At 33.3% G+C, this 21,975-nt stretch overlaps 2 non-coding genes across 2 annotated transcripts; both read right to left on the minus strand.

The window, feature by feature from the left end:
* Positions 1 to 6,438: 6,438 nt before the first annotated feature.
* Positions 6,439 to 6,510, minus strand: Trnad-guc. The gene has a single exon. It is a non-coding gene; the product is annotated as a tRNA-Asp (tRNA).
* A 380-nt stretch (positions 6,511 to 6,890) lies between these two features.
* On the minus strand, positions 6,891 to 6,962 carry Trnad-guc. The gene has a single exon. It is a non-coding gene; the product is annotated as a tRNA-Asp (tRNA).
* Between the last annotated feature and the right edge of the window lie 15,013 nt (positions 6,963 to 21,975).

Here is a 21,975-nt window from a genome sequence, read left to right on the forward strand (position 1 = left end):
ATCAGACGATACATGTGCGTGGCAGCCTTATTGCTAAAAAGTAATTCCCTCCAGACCATCATCATAACGCAAACGCAAAGGACAAGACGTATATCCACTGACATGACATTATAGCAAATATAAAAATAAAATAAAATACATATTAGTATCATACATTCAGAAAAAGTATAAAATAATCAAGCACATATAAAAACATAATAAATTACAACAGCAAAAAGCAATAACCATATTACGGAGTCAAAAATGTTTTTTCAACAGAGCTTTAACACTACTAATTAATCTCGATGAAATCAAATCGAAAACATTTATTTCCGGAGCGCGGGAAAATGTTGAATGTAAATAGTCAATGCCCCATTTCATATCACGTATTTAGCCATTAAAATCAATTTATATGCGAAATTTCAGCCAAATCGTTGCTACAATGAAGATAACTCGGTATAGCGTCGAAAGATATTTTTTTAATTCTTAAACTAGCTGCGCCACGCAGTTTCACCCGCAGACGAATCCACGCGTAAAAGCAAGTATTGCGTTATTATAAACTAGTGGCCCTCTCTGACTTCTCCTTTGCAATGTGTGATGGCATATACCAATCGAGGATCACAAAGTCAAAAGTGAAATAATTTAAAAACCAATCCAGAAGTTTAGGAACTACTGCACTTCAAAGTTCACGCTCAGCACCTTAAAAGAATCAAGCAAACTTATAAAGTTATTAAAGTTTGTTAATTTGTAAAGGTATTTCAATATTCTTCTCATGTATGCAGATATGTCTGTTAAAGTCCGGCAAAGCACCTGAAAAACCTCTAGTGTTACGTGACCGGTGGTGACCACTTCATATAAGGTGGTCCACCAGCTCCTTTGCTGCTATAAAAATACAGATCCAATCATTTACCGAAAACAATTGTAACTAACAAGAGAACAATCCACATATGATTCAGTTCGCAGTCACTCGGTTACGTAAATTGATGACTATCACGTTATTCTCAGAGGGAAATATACGGTTTGTCAGAGCTCCCTCTCAAATCGGTCTTGCTCTTCTAAGTGTCCATTTTGAAGCGTGTCTTAAGTTATAGACGGAATTTGTATTTGATTAAAATAACTGCGTCTTTGTTGTTAAAATATTATCTATTCACATCCAAAGCTCATCGTATTTCTTAAAAATCTAAGGAAGGCGATATTTGTTTGAAAATAATAAGAATGTAGGAACCAACTAGCTTTACACTCGTGGCTTCGCCCACGTAGTGACAGACAAGACAGTCTATGGGTTGCTCCCCATAGTTCCCGTAGCTGTGGATTTTCCGAGCTAAAGACTATTCTACGTCCTTTCTCGGGTCTCAAATTATCTCCGTTCTAAATTTCATCCAAATCTGTAAATTGGTTAAGGCTTGAAGAAGAGTCAGACAAACAGACATAGTTGCTTTCGCATTTCGTATTTGTAGAAATTTTACGCAGAATGTAGCATTCATTTTAACTGGTCAAGCCATTTACAAAATATATTAAATAATCTCCAAGATCACTCAGTATGAACTAAAAAACATATTTCTTTATAATATTAGTTCAATACAATCATAAGTTTTTTTTAAATAGTCTGCAAAGGAGCTGTGGTCGCCTGACGGTAAACCACCAGCATCGCCCATGGATTTCCAGCCCCCATGGATTTCCAGCCCCGATAGATTTCCAGCTTCACTGGATAAGGGATTAGGAAACGATTAATGGTATAAAGGAGAGGACTATGAAGAACCTCCAAGATACCAGCTCATTCACTGGCCGAACGAAATACAGTAGCATGCCACCGTTTCACGCATTTTCCGACGGGGTGTGGTATCTTCCCCAGTGCGAGCTGGCCCAATTCCTGTTCTGCTCGACTATTAAATATATACAAGAGAGTCATATAGGCTTCCTTGTACCACACTCAATCGTCGATATTACTTGTTGCCACTGGGAGTATCTGGCTGTTAATTACAGAAATTGGTCCGAACCGATGAATGGGCTGGTTGGCCGTTATTAATATACCTTCATTAGTGACCTCAATAAGGATAATGTATTTAATTAATTTACGTGTTTTGTTTATAATGTCTTTTCGGTATGGAGTCTATAATAACACTATTACTGAGGTAAATTTAAATGGATTTATAACAAAAAAAAATATACGATTTAGGAATCTTCCAGTTTCGCTTACGCGGGTGAAACCGCGGGGCGCAGCTGGTAAATTCATATGACAAATAAATAACAAATAAATTCATTTCATTTCAAGCAGGTGGAGCCGGGGTCGGAATGCTAGTATTTTTATATGTAGAAAAAACTCAAAAGATTAATTTTTGTTTATAGTCTTAGTATTTGATATTAAAACTCGAGCTGTTAAACTAATAACCATGATGTTACTAAGTTGCTCTGCCTTTGGCAAATATTATTACGTATTAATGCACTCGGCCAGCTTGACTCCAGAACCTAACCTAGATTTCTGCCGAAGTTTGAGTGAGAAACATTTACAGACCGATGTAATAAGCCAAACCCAACTAAATCCTTTGGACCGTACAAAGAAAACAAGTGCTTGTTGTTTTTTATTACTCACATAACTCGCCCAGATTGCTTTCACCAATAAAAGCGTTTTATAGACTTTCCCATCGATCTCAAACTCAACGCTTTATGTCAAGAAACAATAACTTCTTAATTTAACTTTAGCGCTCGCAAATCTTTTAAAACCCTTATTTTTACCCACTTTCAATCGGTTTCAAAGAGTTAGCGAATAAATCTTAACTTTTCAAGGTTTTTTTACGGCATTGTTTCCGCAACCAGCAATTTATCAACGATAAAAGGAGGCGAGATGCATTTTAGACTCCTTTGTGGACTCACAATAGATGTCGCTTCATTCACTGCGATTGTCCTTTTTTCAGTTAAGCTGAGTGATGACATGTCCTATTCATATTTCATATTGAAGACGTATATTTTCAGCTGTGTTGTGTTTATTTTTATTTGAGTAGCGAACGTTTTTGACAGGAATTTCGGTATTTTCATTATAATGTTAACTTTTAAAACTACTTCTATTCTGGACAAGATCTTTTTCTCAAGCACTCAAGGATCGCGCATATATCTAAAAGTAAAAGATTTTTTTTAATATATCCAGTATTTCCTAAGATTTGCGCGTTAAACAAACTCTTTTTTTGAACAATTTATTTCTTCTGCGCTCACCTGATCTCGAACCACCGATTTTTATATTCCATCTTCTTAACTACTGAACCACAACTACTCATTTGTTAACACAAAACATACAGTTACATATAAAAATATTATATTTCTCTCCATTAACAATATAACAATGTAATGAAAAACAATACCATACAGCGTGTCCTTCATACATTAAGATAAACATGTCAGCTTTTAATGTTTAGTTTTAAATTTTTAAGCATTAAAATGCTTTATAAAAGAGAAATTTTTAAAGAATGTGAAAAAATTGATCACGAGGCGGAGCTTCCCGTAGGCACATGAAACCGAAATATTAAAAAGAAGAGTAAGTGTTGCTAGCCGTTGCCAAAAAGACGCGGGTTCGAAACCCGCCCCGTGATATATTTTTCTATTCTCTAAAAAAATTATCATGTCATCATTTAGTTATATAACGTTAAAATATAAGAGCGCTTCATAACCGGTTAGTTTGAGCTGGCATTGTAAGCACGGTTACGCGTTCGATTTGCTGGGATCAGCGCCACTCGACAAACGTACGCTATCTGAACGAACTGCAAACAAGGGATATACAGCGTGTTCAATAATCATAACATAATATTAATATTTTCATATGTACTGAATTTTTTTCAAGTATATATGAATAGTAATAGATAAAGTCGACTGGAGTCTAGTGTAATTTTCAGGAATTTAATTAAAATTTGTTAGTAATTTTTAGTTATTACAGATAAAACGCGTTAGAAGTTGTTGTTACTAAATCAAGTTATGAGTCGCATATACTATATTACAAAAGCTTAGTTTTTGGGATCTCTCATAACTGCGATAAATAAAGGAAATGGAGTCATCCTTTTTCAAATTCGTTTAAAAACAATGTTGATTGAAATTAACTTTCAGGTAAACATATACTAAACAGGTAATTGATAAATGGTAGATCACTATTTGGAACGTGGTATATGATCAAGAACAATTAACAAATATGAGATGTTTGACTGTGATAAAAAGGAGCCTAAATCACTCTCCAGCCAACTATCTCTAAATAAAACGACAAACTAATAAATTAATCCGTTGCTACGTGAAAGTCAAATTTTCTCATCATTAGTATCGTTGTATTGAATACTCGATCCCCTTATTGAATAATTCTTCCTTCATCCGTCTTTTATTAAAGACGCTCGTCCTGATATCAAGACTCCTGCTTTATCTCAAGTTAGCATTTAATTGGGATAAAAATCATTCCCTGTCTCTATACCAAATTTCATCAAAATCCGTTCAGTAGTTTCAGCGTAATTGACGGACAAACATCCAAACAAACAAACTTTCTCATTTATAATGTTAGTGAGTGTTAAATAATAAAATAACTTGTGTAAAATAACACACTGTATAACCTGAAGTCACGTTTAGTACAACGGTGACCGTACTGTCAACACAATCGTTCAAAAGCTCCGACTTTTCTACTGCGCTTCTAAAATTGATAATCATATAAGTAACGAATACTTTCCCACGCTTTTATAATATAAATTGTTACTTTTATACGAAATAAATCTATAATCCTATGATTATTTCTGGTACATATATAACAAAACTGCGTTGGTATTTTTCAGTTTTATTATGGATAAAAATTAAGTAGTATCATGTCATTTAATACTTATAGACCCGTGGTAGAGAAACATAATAACTTCTGTCATCTATATCGTATTGATATGTATATATTATAAGTATTTTAATCATTAGGGTATTTAATATATATGATATATATGAGATAGGTTTGTAGGAACAATATTTGCTATGCTTAAAATAAATTATTCAATAAATGAATACAAGAATAATAAAAATTGTACCTGGAGAATCTGTATTGAAAATCAACAATATTTAATTTTAATGAGTACAAATAGATTTAGACGAATTCTTTGTAATAATAACTGTAAATGTGAAAGTGTATTTGTTTGTTTGTCTTTTCTGTACGTTACAACGTAGCGATTGCATGATATTATTTTAAAGTTTATAGATATTTTTTTTTTTTTTATGTCATAGCGGGCAGCTGAGCTGGTGGTTCGCCTGATGGTAAGCGATCACCACCGCCCATAAACATTCGCAAAGGTAGTACCTCTGTGAATGCGCTGCCCGCTTTTATGGGGTAAGGGAAAAGGAAAGGATTAACGACTGGAAAGAAGGAATGGACTAAGACGGGTGAGGAAAAGGAAACGGGCCTCCGGCTCCCCCACTCACCGTACGAAACACAGTGGCATGCCACTATTTCACACCGGTTTTCTGTGGGGGTGTGGTACTTCCCCGGTGCGAGCTGGCCCAATTCGTGCCGAAGCGTGCTCGACTCCCACAATGAAATTATATTAAATTATATTATAGATATTAACATATAAGGACACTAAAAAGTGACAGAAGCCAATTTTTGCCTTTTTGAAAGACCGCATTCTCACTGGAATTTCCTTTTACTACGCAGACTAAGTTACGGGCGGGTAGCTAGTATAATTATAAATGTAAATATATTATAAGAATAAGTACTTATTGTATCGTTATATTACGAGAATTATCTCAACTCAGACTAGAACAAAATGAATGATTGCAGAGACATTTTAATTATAATTTAATTTAAGCGTCGTCTCGTTGTGATATTAAAAGACATTATTTTTGTTTAAGCGTTTAACTTTCATATTAAAAACTTTACAATGATATCTTAATTAACATACCTAATTAATGTTATACGCTGACGTCTGCTTTATTAATAATTAATTGTTACTTTAATATTAGTATTTTATTAGATGTTAATATGAAATTGTAGTGTTAATTTTAGTATTAGATGTTTATATGAAATTTTAACGTTAAAAAAATGAAATAAAACTTTTATACCTATATTGCTAATTCGTTATGTTAAAAATGTTATTTATAATCGCGATTTCATCGCTCAATTGATTTTTAATTTGCCACAACCCGTAAGTAGCCCTGAATAAAAAAAAATAGAAATATTCAAAATCTAAGAATAGCTGCTATCTGTATCAGAGATTTTAGGTACAAACAAACTTACAGATGGACAGTATCAGGAGAAATTCACAATTCTTATTCCTACTAATATCATAAATGTAAAAGTGTGGTTGTTTGTTTGTCTGTCTTGGAGTTGTCGCAATGAAGCGATTTTATCAAGTTATAAAAAAATATATTGTTTCATATAAAATAATTATACTTTTATGTAAATAAAATAAAAATACGAGAGAGAGAGGAGCATCTCACAAATATTAAAAACACAAAAAGGGTCTCTCCGGCGGGGAATCGAACCCCGGTCTCCCGCGTGACAGGCGGGGATACTGACCACTATACTACCGAAGATTGTACCCGAGAATTCGAATTTATGCTACCCCTATTCCAATAACTAAGTACTATATTTAAATATAGATAACTCAAAGGTGACTGAGTAACATAGTGATATATCAACGCACAATCTAAACCACCGGATGGATCGTGCTAAAATTTGCCATGCATATGGATAGGCATCCATAAGAGAGGTTTTTGACAAAATTCTGCCACTGAGGGGATAAAATTAATTTTTTTTAAGACCGTGCGGGCGAAGCTGGTAGCTGTTGTCCGCAGCATAAATAATCTAAGAATTAATTTTCGAAACAAAAAATACCAACTTAAATATTAAAAAACCTGTGTTCAATCTTAGGAATTTAGGAAAAATAAAAATAAATATTGTTCTAAAAATACATCTCTCCGGCGGGGAATCGAACCCCGGTCTCCCGCGTGACAGGCGGGGATACTGACCACTATACTACCGAAGATGTTATGTTAATTATCGAAATAATTGTTAAGCTTACAACAAAATTGTCGGAGTTAGTAATTTATTCGATATATTTATCAATATGTATTATGTAGTCGCTGTCAATAAACAACATAACATTTTTGATAAGACTATGTAAGAAAAAAACATTTCTTTATTTTGATATTATATTTATCGAATATTTAAAGATTAAAATAATTATGTGATAACGTGGAATATACGGTAAAGAAAAAGCATTAAATACTGTTTTGAGTATAATGTTATCTGTACTATGACTATGATCCAAATAATAAAAGAATCCGCTAAACCAGTTCACCCAAAAAGTTCTGAGGTACCAAAGACCTCTTACTTTTGAAGTCGGTTGAAAACTTCACAGAATTAATAATCCACACAACATTACCCATAATTAGATATATTTTAACTGCACATACGTTCGGCGCACTCTTATATAAGACACAGCCATTACTTATAACAAATATGTCTTATAAATACTCGAGTCACGTCCCTGCACCAATCAGTATGCAGCTCGGGGCGTCGATAGAATCCGTATCTTACGTTATTAATATCGGGTCTCATTTTTTTCATTAAATCCCTTCTTCTTATCTTCGTATGATTCATTCTTGTATATCTCTTATATTGGAAGCAGAAGATAAATCAATGAAAATCTAATGGAGTTGCTATAAGATTGGTATACATATAACGTATACCAATTTTGTGAGAATGGACGTTTTTCATCCCAGACGCAGAAAAGGTATTGTAAGTTTCACGTCGATGTTTGTCTGTCTATCTGGCTGTGGCGCTGTGTGTTTGTTTGTGTGTGCATGTGTGTTTTTGACATCGTAACCCTCAAAAGGATGGGTTGGTTAAAGCTAGCTGCTAGCTTCTTTACCCATCTAAATTTAAAATTCACATAATATTATGGATACTTATATTCTAATAAAATAAAGATGAAGACTTTATTGTTTTAACGCGCTAATCTCAGGAACTACTGGACCGATCTCGAACATTTCACAGATGGATATGTGCATGATCTCTAAGCGTATAAACCACATATTTATGTACCACAGGTGAAGCCGGCGCGGAACGTTGGTTCATTAATAAAAATAAAAATATTCACAAAAAAACTAGCATTGAACTTTCAACTTGACAATGCTCCAGAAATGTCCCCTACTCCATCAAGGTCACAAACACAAATTTTTTCACTTAGCAAAACAAAAGGGAACAAATCTCTCACAAGTCGAACAATAGAGGCGTCTATTAGCCTGCGAAAGTAACATGAAACGGGGCAATAAATAGAATTTTTACGCACGGCCGACACCAGAATAGTCCCCGAAGAAAGTTCCAGATTGGCGTTCACTTGACTACATTATACAGGGGTTCATTCTGTGTTGTTAATTAATGAAGCTGTTATTGATGTTTTTCTAATGAGTCGCTATTTTCAATTCGAAATGAATGTTATAATATTTGGGAAAGAAACACTTTCTAATTTGGCAAATTGAGGTTTTTATAAAATTAATTGTACTTTTAATGAACTCGAAGTAGTATTTGTTGTTTATATTTTCAATAATGTATGGTAATACTCGTAAAATGTTTAAGTATACTTTACCTAATAACAACTGGGCATTAAGTAATAGTTACATTATAAAGATTGATATAAACGTTGTTGTGGTCATTAATATAAAAATTACTACATAGTATATAACAAAGTCGCTTTCCACCGTCTGTGTATGTATGCTTGGATATTTAAAATTACCCTACAGAGTTTAAGGATAGTTTTTTTAATAGATACTGATTCAGAAGGAAGGTATCATGTATTATTGCACCCGTGCGAAGTCGGGGTGGGTCGCTTGTTAACTCCAAAGTCCATTGTGTGTTTAATATTTTCGATCACCCATTGCTTAACATATTTCCCACAATAGTTACAAATGAAAGAATCAATAATATTTTGCTCTTAGTTTTTTTATTTATCAGTATTATTTATTCTTACTAACTACAAGGGAGTGAAACATGCTTCCTGAGTGTATGTTTTCCGACGAATTGATATGGAGGTCTTCAAGAGTAGAGTGAACCTTCTAGGGAAGCCCGCTCCATCTTAGCCACATCTCAGCATACCTTCATGCGAGATCGTGGTCAAGCGTAAAAAGAACGTATTTTGTGAAATAAAATCAAATAGAAATAATCAAAGAATAACTGTAACACCCTGTACACTAAGCATTGTTGTATCGCATACAAATAACAATACAGATTAAATATATCGTGACGGGTATCTTCGAATCTTTATATTGGCAAAACTTTCCCCAACGCAATCAAGTCTGATCTTACAGTTTTGTACGTGATTATAATTATATTAAAAGAAAACTCAGTTATTACAGTATTTCATATATTGCTTTAATATTAAATCCCAATAAGTATCTATTAAGATGGAAGTTGTGTATATATATTTTAACTTATTATTACTATATATTTATACTATTTATATATGAAATTAATATCAATTGTGTTACTAAGTAAATCTCGACGGGTCTACCCATTTGTTGAGGCACAAGGAAGGAAAAGAAAAAACATAATTTTTTCTTTTTTTATGTCATCGTCGATGGAGTGTGTGGTGTGGCACAGTGGAGCTGGTGGATCGCGCTACTACTGCCCATGAACATTTGAAGAGGCGTAAGATCGACTGACTCACAGACCTTATGTCTCTACAAATGAATTGCCGACTTTAAATATCTGTCAGGATGTGGTACTTCCACGGACGCTGGCCCGAAACGTGCACGACTACCACATACAACGTATATGTACCACGAGTGAAGCCAGGTCAAACCGCTAGTATACTATATAAAGGTTATGAATATGAGTTTCAGTTTGACAGCGAAGTCTTATTAATAGAGTCCCGTTTTACAAAACCCAAGAGAAATTATTTAAACGCAAATTGATCAACAAACAACATAACTGTCTCTATTATGAGAATTACTTCAGATCAAGCTGAGAAACTCTTATAATTAAACAAATGTTACATCGTAAAAATATTTATACATAATTTGATCAAAGATACCCAAAATTTCAATTTGAATAGCCAAACAATCTGCGAACAAAACTAAATTAATTACTTGATCATCGCACTGAAAGGGAAGGGTAGGCATTAAAAGATTAATTCGAAAAGAATCCCGAAGGACTTTTGTATAGAAAATCTTATTTACTTCAATTGAGTGCTTTGGTAAGGTCTGGGTTGCAAGAGATAAGTTTTATCTAAAGAAAAATTTTTCATAAAGAGGTAAAGAGTTTTTTTGATTTGTTTGTTAAGATTTAAATTAAGTAAGTACTATATAAAAAAACTATATTAAAAGCTAACTTGACCGAGTAATTATAAAGTAATTTAAAATCAGATTTGTCAATTATCGTTCTATCGTAATACAAACATATATTGAAAAGAAGAAACGCTTGTATTTTTGTATGTATGTATTAATGTTTTAACACAAAAACTGCTGGACTGGTTTCAAACATTTTTTCAATGACTCTTCATTCATCACTGCATCTCAATGAGTTACATAAGCTATATACCTCGGGATCCGAGGCATGACAATTGGCGATGATAAATTAAAAAAATCATGTGTAATGATTTGAATACATATTGGCTTCTCTATTCAGGCTTTATTTCTAAAGCCATTACATTTATTACATACAAGAAATAATTAGAGTTACTTTTATAACTAAACTACTACAGTGTAGAATGATTTAAATGTTAATACTTAATACAGTCTTGTAATTGCTGTTCTTATAAAAACCAGTAATTAATTTATGAACGTTATTCTTCTCTAATAATTTTGGATGAAATTTCAATTAATTCTTCGTTATATAATATTACACCTAGAAGTTAGTAAATATTACATTATAGTTTATATTCTATTATAGTTATTGTGGGAGTCGAGCACGCTTCGGCACGAATTGGGCCAGCTCGCACCGGGGAAGTACCACACCCCTACAGAAAACCGGCGTGAAATAGTGGCATGCCACTGTGTTTCGTACGGTGAGTCGGAGAGCCGGAGGCCTATTTCCTTTTTCTCACCCGTCCCAGTCCATTCCTTCTTTCCTGTCATAAATTCGTTTCTTTTCCCTTACCCATTAAAAGCGGGCAGCGCATTCGCAGAGGCACTACCTTTGCGAATGTTCATGGGCGGTGGTGATCGTTTACCATCAGGCGAACCACCAGCTCAGTTGCCCGCTATGATATAAAAAAAAAATAAATAAAAAGTGAGACATATGAAATTTTTAGTTTTATGCATTGAAATGCTTTATACATGAGAAATTTTGAAAGAATAGGATATGGATCACGGGTGGCCGAGAGGCTAGGCGTTGCTACGGTATGGCAAAAAGACGCGGGTTCGAATCCCGCCTCGTGATCAAATTTTTTCTATCATTTCAAAATTTCTCATTCATGAAAATCGCTAGAGCCTTTTCTGCTCGTATGGATTTTAATTGTTCTTCAATACAAAATTGAAAATCGCTACAGCCGATTCTGAAATTTCAGGTTTTAATTGTACTTATATGCACAAGAATTTCTCGTTTAAATATACTAACAATCGCTACCGCCTGTGACTCGAACTAAGTGATAAGAAACAGCGAGTTTGATCACACTGTCGTCTAGAAGACTCCACAATGATTTTTATTAAGCGCAAACCTCTTATATTCTTACGTTCAATTTAGAATAAAGGGAAGGCTCGCTTATGCACCTTTATTTACATATTTCTGCTTTTATCTTCATAAGACATCTTATATATAACAGATCGATTTTTAATAACGGCAATGTTTATTTACGGTAAATTATAAATGATTTATTAGTGATAGTGTATTTTCTTATTGTTTTATTTTACGCGAGTATTATACATTTAGAAATTAAAAACTTTGTAACAGATTTTAAACGCGATTTATTCATTCGGGTTATATCCGACGTTTCGATCACTTTACAGCGAGCGTGGTCACGGGGAGACTGACCCCGTCAATATAATGAATAAATCGCGTTTAAAATAGTAATAGTGTTTCAAGTTATTTAAAGCGAATAAAATATTATCTAAGCCTGTTTATAGAATCAAGCTGACGGCACACTGTTGGTGTTGATACCCAAAACGTATGAACCTGTATGAAGCTATTTAGATTAACGCGTAGGTGTCAGCGTGTGTGGCGTATAGAGGATAAGCGTTATACAAAAACCAGACTTACTTTCCTACTAGTAAAATTGATTCGGAGACATCACACTAATATCATAAATGTGGAAGTTTGTTTGTTTGGATGTTTGTCCGTCAATCACGCTAAACCTACTGAACTGATTTTGGTGAAATTTTTGTATACACACAGGGTTGACTGACTTGGGTGACTTGGGTGATAGGATACTTTTTATCCCGATAAAATGCTGCTTTGAGATAAAACAGCAATATTTATATCGGGATGGAGCCGGGACGAGCATCTAGTATTTCATAATACGATATTCGACGAATATAAAAACACTTAAATCATGTTATGACTGTCTGTATCAAAACAAATTATAGTATTTGAAATCACAATAATACATTATAATATGCCGATGGTAAGGAATATTTACGATCCAATTTAGTTAAAATTGAATTCCGTACCTGGTTTATTACATATATTTGATATTGATATTTCACTATCATCAATACTTGCTTCAATTTATACAATACTTGCTTTAGTTTGTTTGAACGCGCTTATCTCAGGAACAACTAGACAGATTCAAACTTTTATCGTACTTATCCAATGTACGTGATCCGTAAATGCTTGAGGCTTTAGGACTATGAGCAAAGCGAGGGTAGGCCCCTAGTTCAAATGTATTGGAAGCGTTTAATTCGTATTTAGTAAGAATCAAAGACCATATTAAATCAACTCACCATCCAGACAAAATTTCCATGTCACAAGAACTCCTCATAGAGCGCTTTATACTCCGAACCAATTACGACCATAATTTCAGGTGAAAATGGTCACAAACATTAGCTTCAAAGGGACGTGGCGGGACGAAACTTTTCCATTACAGCAAATACGTTCAAACTGAATACATGACGTCAAAACACTCCGGGGAGACGCACGAGTCGTGTCGCCTCTCACTAAACTTTAACGGGGCTCCTAAACCAGGTGGATTATCATAACCAAAAATTTTTAAGTGGAGAACGTATTTACGCATACCCTCATGGGCCATTCCCTTATGGGAAAATAGAACGTCGTACTCTCCCTAAAAACACTAGACTAGCGACTAAACGTCACTAAAAACACTTCAAAAACTTAACTGTATTCCGTCGAGGCCGTCGTCAGCGGCTGTCGATGATGAATTTCAATATATATATTTATCGAGCCAAACATGGCATAAAATCTAATTTTGTATCTTACTTCAATTTTATTCATCTTCAATCAATATTTTGGAACAAAAACTTATTTTTATTTCAGTTAGGTTCGTTGTCATTTTAGGCTTTTAGAAAAACCCCTTATATAGGCACAGACTTTCCACGTTCAATCACGCACTTTAACAGGAACGAGACTCTTAAATTTAAGTATTAAATCATTCAAATCTACTACGCTGTACACACACTGCCAAAAAATCATTTTGTTTCTTCATAAATCACGCTCAGTTAAAGGCTCCAAAAGTAAACGCACAGATAGCCCACACGGCAGTACATAACGCGTTAAACCTCAAGCGGCTTCGTCGCATTACGGCCGGCCTACCTGACATAGCATGTTTTCCCGCCTTTATTTGAAAAAAGAAGACGTTTCTTTTTTATTAGCACTCGTAATTGTATTGTGATCGCCCTGGCAACTATGTGATTTAAAATAATATTTAATTGCCGTTTTATATTCGATTTTATTAATTGAAATAAAAGTTAAAATTGATAATACGGATAATTTTGATTTAAAAACGATGAACTCATATATTTTTTTTATTTATGTAAACTTCAACAAGTTTTTATGAATAGACATTTTTATGATTTGTTTTAATTCGGAAAAATTAACAAAAAATTTGTCTCCCTTTACGGGCATGAGCATGTAAGTGTTCAATAAAAAGAGTGATTCATTTACATTGAAAACAACACACTTTTGTTTATTCTGGATAAAGAATCTTCAACAAGGGAAATTTTTAAAACGGAGAAACATTCATCCTCAATGGACATTAATTCGGCGAATACAATAATCCCATCCATAAAGACATCCATAAAATTTTCCATCACCAAAACATCTACGGTCATAAATAAGTAGTATTGGTGCCCGCAAATATAGTGAAATAAACAGAACGCTATAAATCCAGTGCAGTAATGCGTTTTGAGCTGAAATAATATCCAGCTAGATGGTTTCCGCGTTGTCTCTGCAGTTCTTCGGGAAACTTTTAAAATGGAACCATATTTATTAGCCGCAATCGATTTTGTGCCAACGCTGCCTGATGACGCGTTCGCGTATTGTCTGCCAAAAAGTTTTTGGAACAATAATAATGATATAAAAACTTTTTAACGTTGAACTTTTTTAAGGGGAGCCACGGGGCATTTAGGAGTTTGCTATTCTGTTTGACGTGTAATGGGTCATTCACTTGCTTCTTGAGCGCGTTATGCTAGGATGAGTTGGTTTTGAACTAGCTTTTTGCCCCGGCTTGTCCTGGTTTAATATCATGTCCTGAAATATTTTTTGAATCATTAATAGTTTAACAGTCATAATTATAATGAATAATCCAAAACTAGGGCTAGAAATAAAAAAAACTAAAAATCCGTTTAATAGTTATTAAGTTTGAAGTGATGTAACTAATATCTTATCATATTACAAATTTTATAAGATAGCTCTTAAAGCTAACGTAACAATTTCTGACTGTGATACATCAGAATTCTATATAAATTAAGTATTATGAGGCATTAAGAAGCATCTAACATTTTTTTTTTCGGTGACTTTACTACGTGATTAATAATTAATGAATAATGTTATTATCTTATGAGAAAGTTAGCTATGTTTCCATAATTAACAATTACTTTACATGCATTACACAAGGTATAAAACAACGCATACATATAGTCTATCGGTCTACAATAAGGTAAACAAATCCTAAATATATTATAATCGAAATAAAATTCATTTGATCTTATCCTCAGAACATATTTCCCTCTCATCTTTTTGAATCCTTTAGAACGGGTTGGGTCACCTATAGATGAGATGCCAGCTAATTTGCTCACAAATCTAGCTAAAAACCAATTCACTGACTGCAGCAGATTAAGGCTATCATTACTATACGTTAGAATTATTACTTGGGTATAATATAAAGATACAAAGACGTAAATCTTTGGTATAGCACATTCTTTGAACATTAATTTATTAGTTATAATGTTTTATGCGAAATGATTTTAATAAAGAATGCGAAGATACTTTAAGTTTAACAGAAATTCATTTAATACTCATGCAAATAGTAATCATGTGACTTCAAATTAATTTAAAAACATAAAGGAAAAATACAACTTCTGCAATAAGCTATATAAATTGAATATAACAAGTCTGTAGTAGTGAAAAATAATATTGCTTTTTACACATGATTCATTTCTATTTCAAATATTATATTATTTTCATAATAATATTAAATTTCCCCGAAATCGGGGTAACCTTCAGACGTATCTTAATAAAATGTTAGAGTTAACGAAATAGAATAAAGTATTTTATATTAACCTTTACAACGAGTACTATTAAAGACTTTCTAAGCGTAGGTACCTGGTACCTACTTATGTAAAACTTTCACCTGCTATAAACGGAATATAAGATGAGCTGAGGAACTCATCGTACTTATCGAATACAAAATATTCCGTGCACCTTCGTGCATCAGATGAATTTATGTAAAAATAAACTCTATACCCTTTAGAGAGAACGTAAATTGCAATGCATATATCCGAAGTTCATTCAGACTCAACTAGCAATCTGAAGAACGTAGATAGCATCTGTATTGAGATAGGTTTCTTAATGTTGTCTCTCCATCTTAATATTCAGAGTCATTGGCTGTAAGTACTTAGCTAATTTACTGAAACAGATGAAGTAATTCCTAAGGACTATTAAATAAAAGTCAAGCGCGAGTCAATTTCGGGAATCCCGTATAATTAAGCTAAAGAAAAATTGCAAAAAATTGCCACCCATCCGATATGTGACCGTGCCAACCGTTGTTTAACCTTAATTTTTCATTACTGATTGTTATAGCGGCAAAAGACTATTTCAACTGTCTAGCTTTCACGGTTCATGAGAGTATATAAATGGAATGACAGACAGACAGATACACAACGAAGTCTTAGTCATAGGGTTCCGTACCTTTTTAGTACGAGCAGTATACACATTTTTTCGTATTATTTAAGTAAAAATATATCAAATGGAAACTTAACATTTCTAAAATAGTGTGATGTTAAACCATCTATGACTTATGAAAACAGAAATAATTCCTAAAATATTAAGGTGAGTTAAAAGCGTTATTTACAAAGTGACTTTCGAAATAGGCAAGGCGTAAGAAACGCGTCGTCAACTGTACTTAGATTTATATGGCATACAGACTAGATGTACACAGAGGCTTTACACAAAATAAACAAAAAAGATCACGAAGTCTTAAGCGTGGATATTGTGTTCTGAACAGTGTCAGGTACATATAAAATACATGTAAATGTCAAAGGTTATTTTGATGAATGTAGATATCCATGTGAAGGTGAAACTCTTTCATCCGTATAGAACTGAACCTCTGAAATGTATACAGATAAATTATGTCCTTTTATCTTTTTAAATATTGCGTAGGACTGAGCTTATTGTTGGATGAATTGAATATCTATATTTCTTGTTGTTGTTTGTTGAAGGTGTAATAAACCGTTCATAGATGAAAGAAGGTAGAATTATGTAACAATGTATATAAATTTAGTCATAGACATACGAGCTACTAGGTACTATAATAAAGCTTGTCAAATATTCATGCAAGAACTCGCTTTAGGACCAGACGATGACGTCATATTGCGTAGATTAGAATATTCGAGAATATTCCAGAACATTCGGGGTAGCTTTCCTAATATATATATTATAGGCATAATTGACTGTCTCCTTGGTTCGGTGGTTAACGTGTGAGCGTAGTACCTGGGATCAATTTGGCGAAATAAAAAAATCTTGGTCCGACAGGATACAGAAGGCTAAGTCAATCAGTGAAACATAATATGTAAAAAGCATTTGTCCCATGCCCCACAAGGGAACCGGGGTAAGCACGTAGTATTATTCGTTTCACCTGGAAAATATTCGTATTTCATTGAATCCCTCGTGTACGAAGTTATGAAACACTCGATCAATACTTGACTCACAAAGGAATTGTGTATCATTATATTCATTAAAAATACTTTATAATTCGAAATTTTCAGTTTTTGCTGTTAACAATGGGGTTGAAATATTTATTCCAAATAAATTGCATCTTATGCATCTACGAATTCATTCGTTATTTTTAAATTTGGATGAAGGTAAAGTCACGCAGTTCCGGCACAAAAAATGACACCATATACCAATGGTTGTAGTTTTTAAGCATTTTTTTCTGTCTACAAAATACAGTAAGATTTATCTAATGACGTTTATAGACACATGACAGCAGTGTACAAAGCAGTGGTTTTGTGAATGTAATTGTAAAAAATCGAGACTCAATGACTTGCAGTACATTTACATATTTATACTGTGATTTGTTACTATAATTAAAATAGAAGATAAACAGTATTTCTATTAAAAAATCAATTCTAAGGAAAAGTACAAAAGAGTATTTATAAATAAATATTAAATTACTGCGCGGAACTGGATGCCTTTACCTTAAACAACTTTTCATTTTAAAAAGAAGAATGCACGAGCAATTTGAAGGTTGTATTTTAATTATTTCAAATTTTAGAGCCAAGAGAATTCTTTCTTATATAACAAATGGAAAGTGTGGATGTTTGTCTTTCTTGACGTCGCAACGAAGCGATTTTATAATATGATTTTGTACCTGGAGATGGTTCGGAGGCTAGAAAGTGACCTCTAAGGCTACGTTATATCACAATGATACACCTCATTATCATGAAAATTTCCTAATAAACTAACCAATTAATAATTATAATTAATGAAACAAAAGAAATCCATAAATGTTTTTATTATTTATTTCTTCACATCGCACGCTGAGACGTTTTATTTTGGCATACCAAAACTTACTTTTAAATAAAAATAATTATGTATGTTAAATAGACTACATGAATCCGAGGGAGACGAATACCATGTGGCTTGTTAAGCTGCTTCATAAATAAATCACAGTATTCAAACTATTATTACTTAAGCAAACATCTCCTTACGTTGTTATACAACATTGGTATATTTAGAAGGCTAAATTGGCATGAGTACATGCTGATAGAAAAAATAGTGCTTAATAATTGTATATATCTAATCATGCTTATTATATAGGTCCTAATTTGAAAGTCCTGAAATAAAAAAAATACAAAAAAACCGACACGTAACACCTTATTTACTGTATGCTTATCATATAGTAGATTCCGATAATTCTGATAACATTGATATGATAAATAAAAACCATTTATATCTACAAAATTAAAAATATTGCTGCTATAATTTATAAAACTCTATCCCCACATACTCTTTACCTGCAGCCCGCTCTACATGCATTGTGTAAAATGTATTATTATAGTATTTTCCTGTGTTTGATTTTACTCGAGTATTATACATTTAGAAATTAACGCGGGGAGACTCCCCGTGACCACGCTCGCTGTAAAGTGTTCTGAACGTCGGGTTAATAATATAATGAATAAACCGCGTTTAAAATCCGTTTAAAAGTCTTTAATTTCTAAAAAATATATTATTATCAATATAGGAAATCAAAGAAAACAATAAAATAGGATCATAAATTCTAACACTATTTCTCAGCCTCTATCCCCACCTACTCTGCACCTGCAGCCCGCTCTGCATTCGCGGAGTGGTCTCGCGCACGCTTCGTTACACTGCACAAGATTCCGAGTTACGACAAGGCTTTTTTGTCTGCAAAGGAAACGCGAATCTGCACTTTGCTGACGTATTTATACGTCTCTGTGCGCACTTACTCTGCAGCCGCAGCTAATTGAGTATAGATTAGCTAGCTACTAGACGCTACTAAAATTAATAAATTAATATTTCCGATATAAATAGTAAAACTAAGTAACTATAAGCACGATAGTGTGTGTCGTCTAACTCTTTCACGCAAAAACTACTGAACCGATTGCAATGAAATTTAGTACATAGATAGCTGGACAACTGGAATAACACATAGGCAACTTATTATCCCGATATTCCTACGGGATACAGACTTACGTGGGTAAGGGCGCAGCTAGTTTAGAATAAGCTGAGATTTGATTTGAATTATTAACTCATATCAAAATTAAGCTCATCATTTCATTTGTAATTATCGTAGCAAGAGGTAATATGGTGTTAAATCATATCATTTATGAATCCTACATAAATCTAAATTGCTCTTAATTATGAAATAACGAAGTCTTTCTTTAATAAATAAGCAAATATAATAGCACTCCACATTGTGAGGTCAAAAGTTTCAGAATTACAAAACTTCTGAAAACATCGTGAAGATTCAAAACCTAGTCTATTGCTTGAAGCTAAAATCCTCGGGTCGGTGAACTAGCTAACCAGTGAGAGAATCCTCAACTTTGAAATGAAGATAATTCATTAAAACACACCGTAATCAGATTATTTCAGAGAAGTTTAGGAGGTTATCTTATCGAATTATATAACTTTATTAATACGTAAGACAGATTTACTTTTGTATTATCGTATAATTAAATTGTCGAAATTTTAACTCATTCAATTTTATAGTATTTTAGAGTTACCGGTTGTTATACGAATTTGTAGTTGAGCTGGGGAGCTGGGGCTTAAAGCGAAAGGTCTGGGGTTCGGAACCAGATAAGCAAGAAAAAAGTTTATTTCTATTTATCTGTACATTATTCACATCGCCACTGTTTGAAATGGTGAAGGAAATTATCGTGAGAAAATCGTCATGTCGAAGAGTCAAAAGTTTGAAGACGTGTAACATCTGTCAACCCGCACTTGGCCAGTATTTAGACTTATGGCCTGAGTCTTAATATAAGTGTCCGTATATCCGTGTCCCTGCAGTGGGAACCAAATGAGCTAATAATGATGGTTATGAATTTGAATAAATGTTTATAACAAAAAACTGTTAGAACAAGACCAAATTAAATGGGGCCACGCAGAAGGCACGAGCTTTCAAGTAAAAAAAGAATCATCAAAATCAGTTCACCTAGTAAAAAGTTCTGAGCTAACAAAACCAACAAAAAGTACAGTCGAATTGAACACCTCTTCCTTTTTGAAGTCGTTGGATAATGTTATTCAACGTAGTGTAAGTATAATAATATATTTTAAAAATAATGCAATATTAAACAGTCTAGTAACCAGTTTACGCCAATTCAAAAAGAATTGCATAAAGATTAAATAAAACATGAAAAAGGAACTCGTTTTAATCTACGGATTTTTGCATTTCTTAATTTATTGCTTGCAACATTCGGAATGTGTTTTTAAACATCTTTACCCTGGAGAGAGGCCAAATCTTTATTGTTAAAAAATAAGAATATTCATTTTATTCCTCGCTTCGTTACTGCTTAATATAGGAATATTAAAGTTATCATCCACGTATATCGTGATAAAATGTTCGTTGTTGCGTTTTATTATATAAGTTTTGTTTTAGTGGCCTGCGATTTAACAATTAGTGATTGAAAATTTGATAAATTCTTAAACTGAAACACATACAATTATTATTATGGTCACGTTTAATTTTTAAGGTTATTCTAAGTTTTAAATAAAACTGGCTCGATTATCAGACTTTTGAAACCATTTACACAATTGAAAATATGGAAAATATAAAAGTAATATTGTAGAGTTTATTTCGAAATATTAAAACCGTCTACGTGATACAGCTAGGGAATATACTGTTTCAGAGAAGCTCTGTTTAAGCTATATATGAAAATATTTACATACACGTTTGTATGCGCCCGTGGGATTTCATCCGTGTTTCTTGTATTTGATAACAGCTGGTCAGGCAATGAGGGTAGTTTGTGTTTATGACTTTAAAGATACATAACAGTGGGGGATATTGAACTTTATCTTGGTTGCTGTACGAGCTATTATTGCTTGATTATTCTAGAAAAATATTGTTGACATGGTTTAAACTTCATTTAATATAAAACTTGCATGTAGATCTATAAAATGGTATAACAAAGGGAGATTTGAGTTTGCCATGCCTTGTAAAATAAAATTCAAAAATGTATAAAAATGGAAACAGATCTCGTAGAATCCACTCACCTCACTTTCCCAGCTTTGGCGAAACTATATTTATTTAATTCTTCAACAAGAGAAACTTCAACACAACAACCATATTTTATCACAATCATCATTATCAGCTCATTTATATTCCCACTACAAGACGCGCGCCACCTGTGAGAATTCAGGCCATAATCTAGTGTATCATCACATCTCATGAGTGTCTAGTCCCAAATTAAGCTATAACACTAAACCAGAACATTTATAAATGAACACCAACAGAATCTAAGATCTTTAGACGCTCAAACGTTTGCAAATAGCTGTAATGTTATTTACGTTCAGTATTTAAGTCATTGAGAGAAATTTCTCGAATCTAGCACTAGCACTGTATCTCTTAACGACTTAATACCTATCAAACACACAAACAAAATGTGTTTGTACAACTGCAAGCTTCCTTATTGCGTGCATCATAGCGAAGTCTAATAATTAGCGTCGGGCTTAGGAGCATTGGAAATAAGCTGTCGGATATTTAATAATTTAAGACGTTAGTAAATTATGGAATAGTAGCTGTAACCTGCGCATCTGTTGCGAGGTAATCGGGTAGAAAGTAACCTACGTGCTAATCCAGAATAAAATCTATCTCTGTACCAAATTTCATCCAGATACGATAAGCATACATACAAGCACAGTAGCATACG

The sequence above is a fragment of the Zerene cesonia genome, chromosome 15 (genome assembly GCF_012273895.1).
Source record: "Zerene cesonia ecotype Mississippi chromosome 15, Zerene_cesonia_1.1, whole genome shotgun sequence".
Lineage (NCBI taxonomy): Eukaryota > Metazoa > Arthropoda > Insecta > Lepidoptera > Pieridae > Zerene > Zerene cesonia.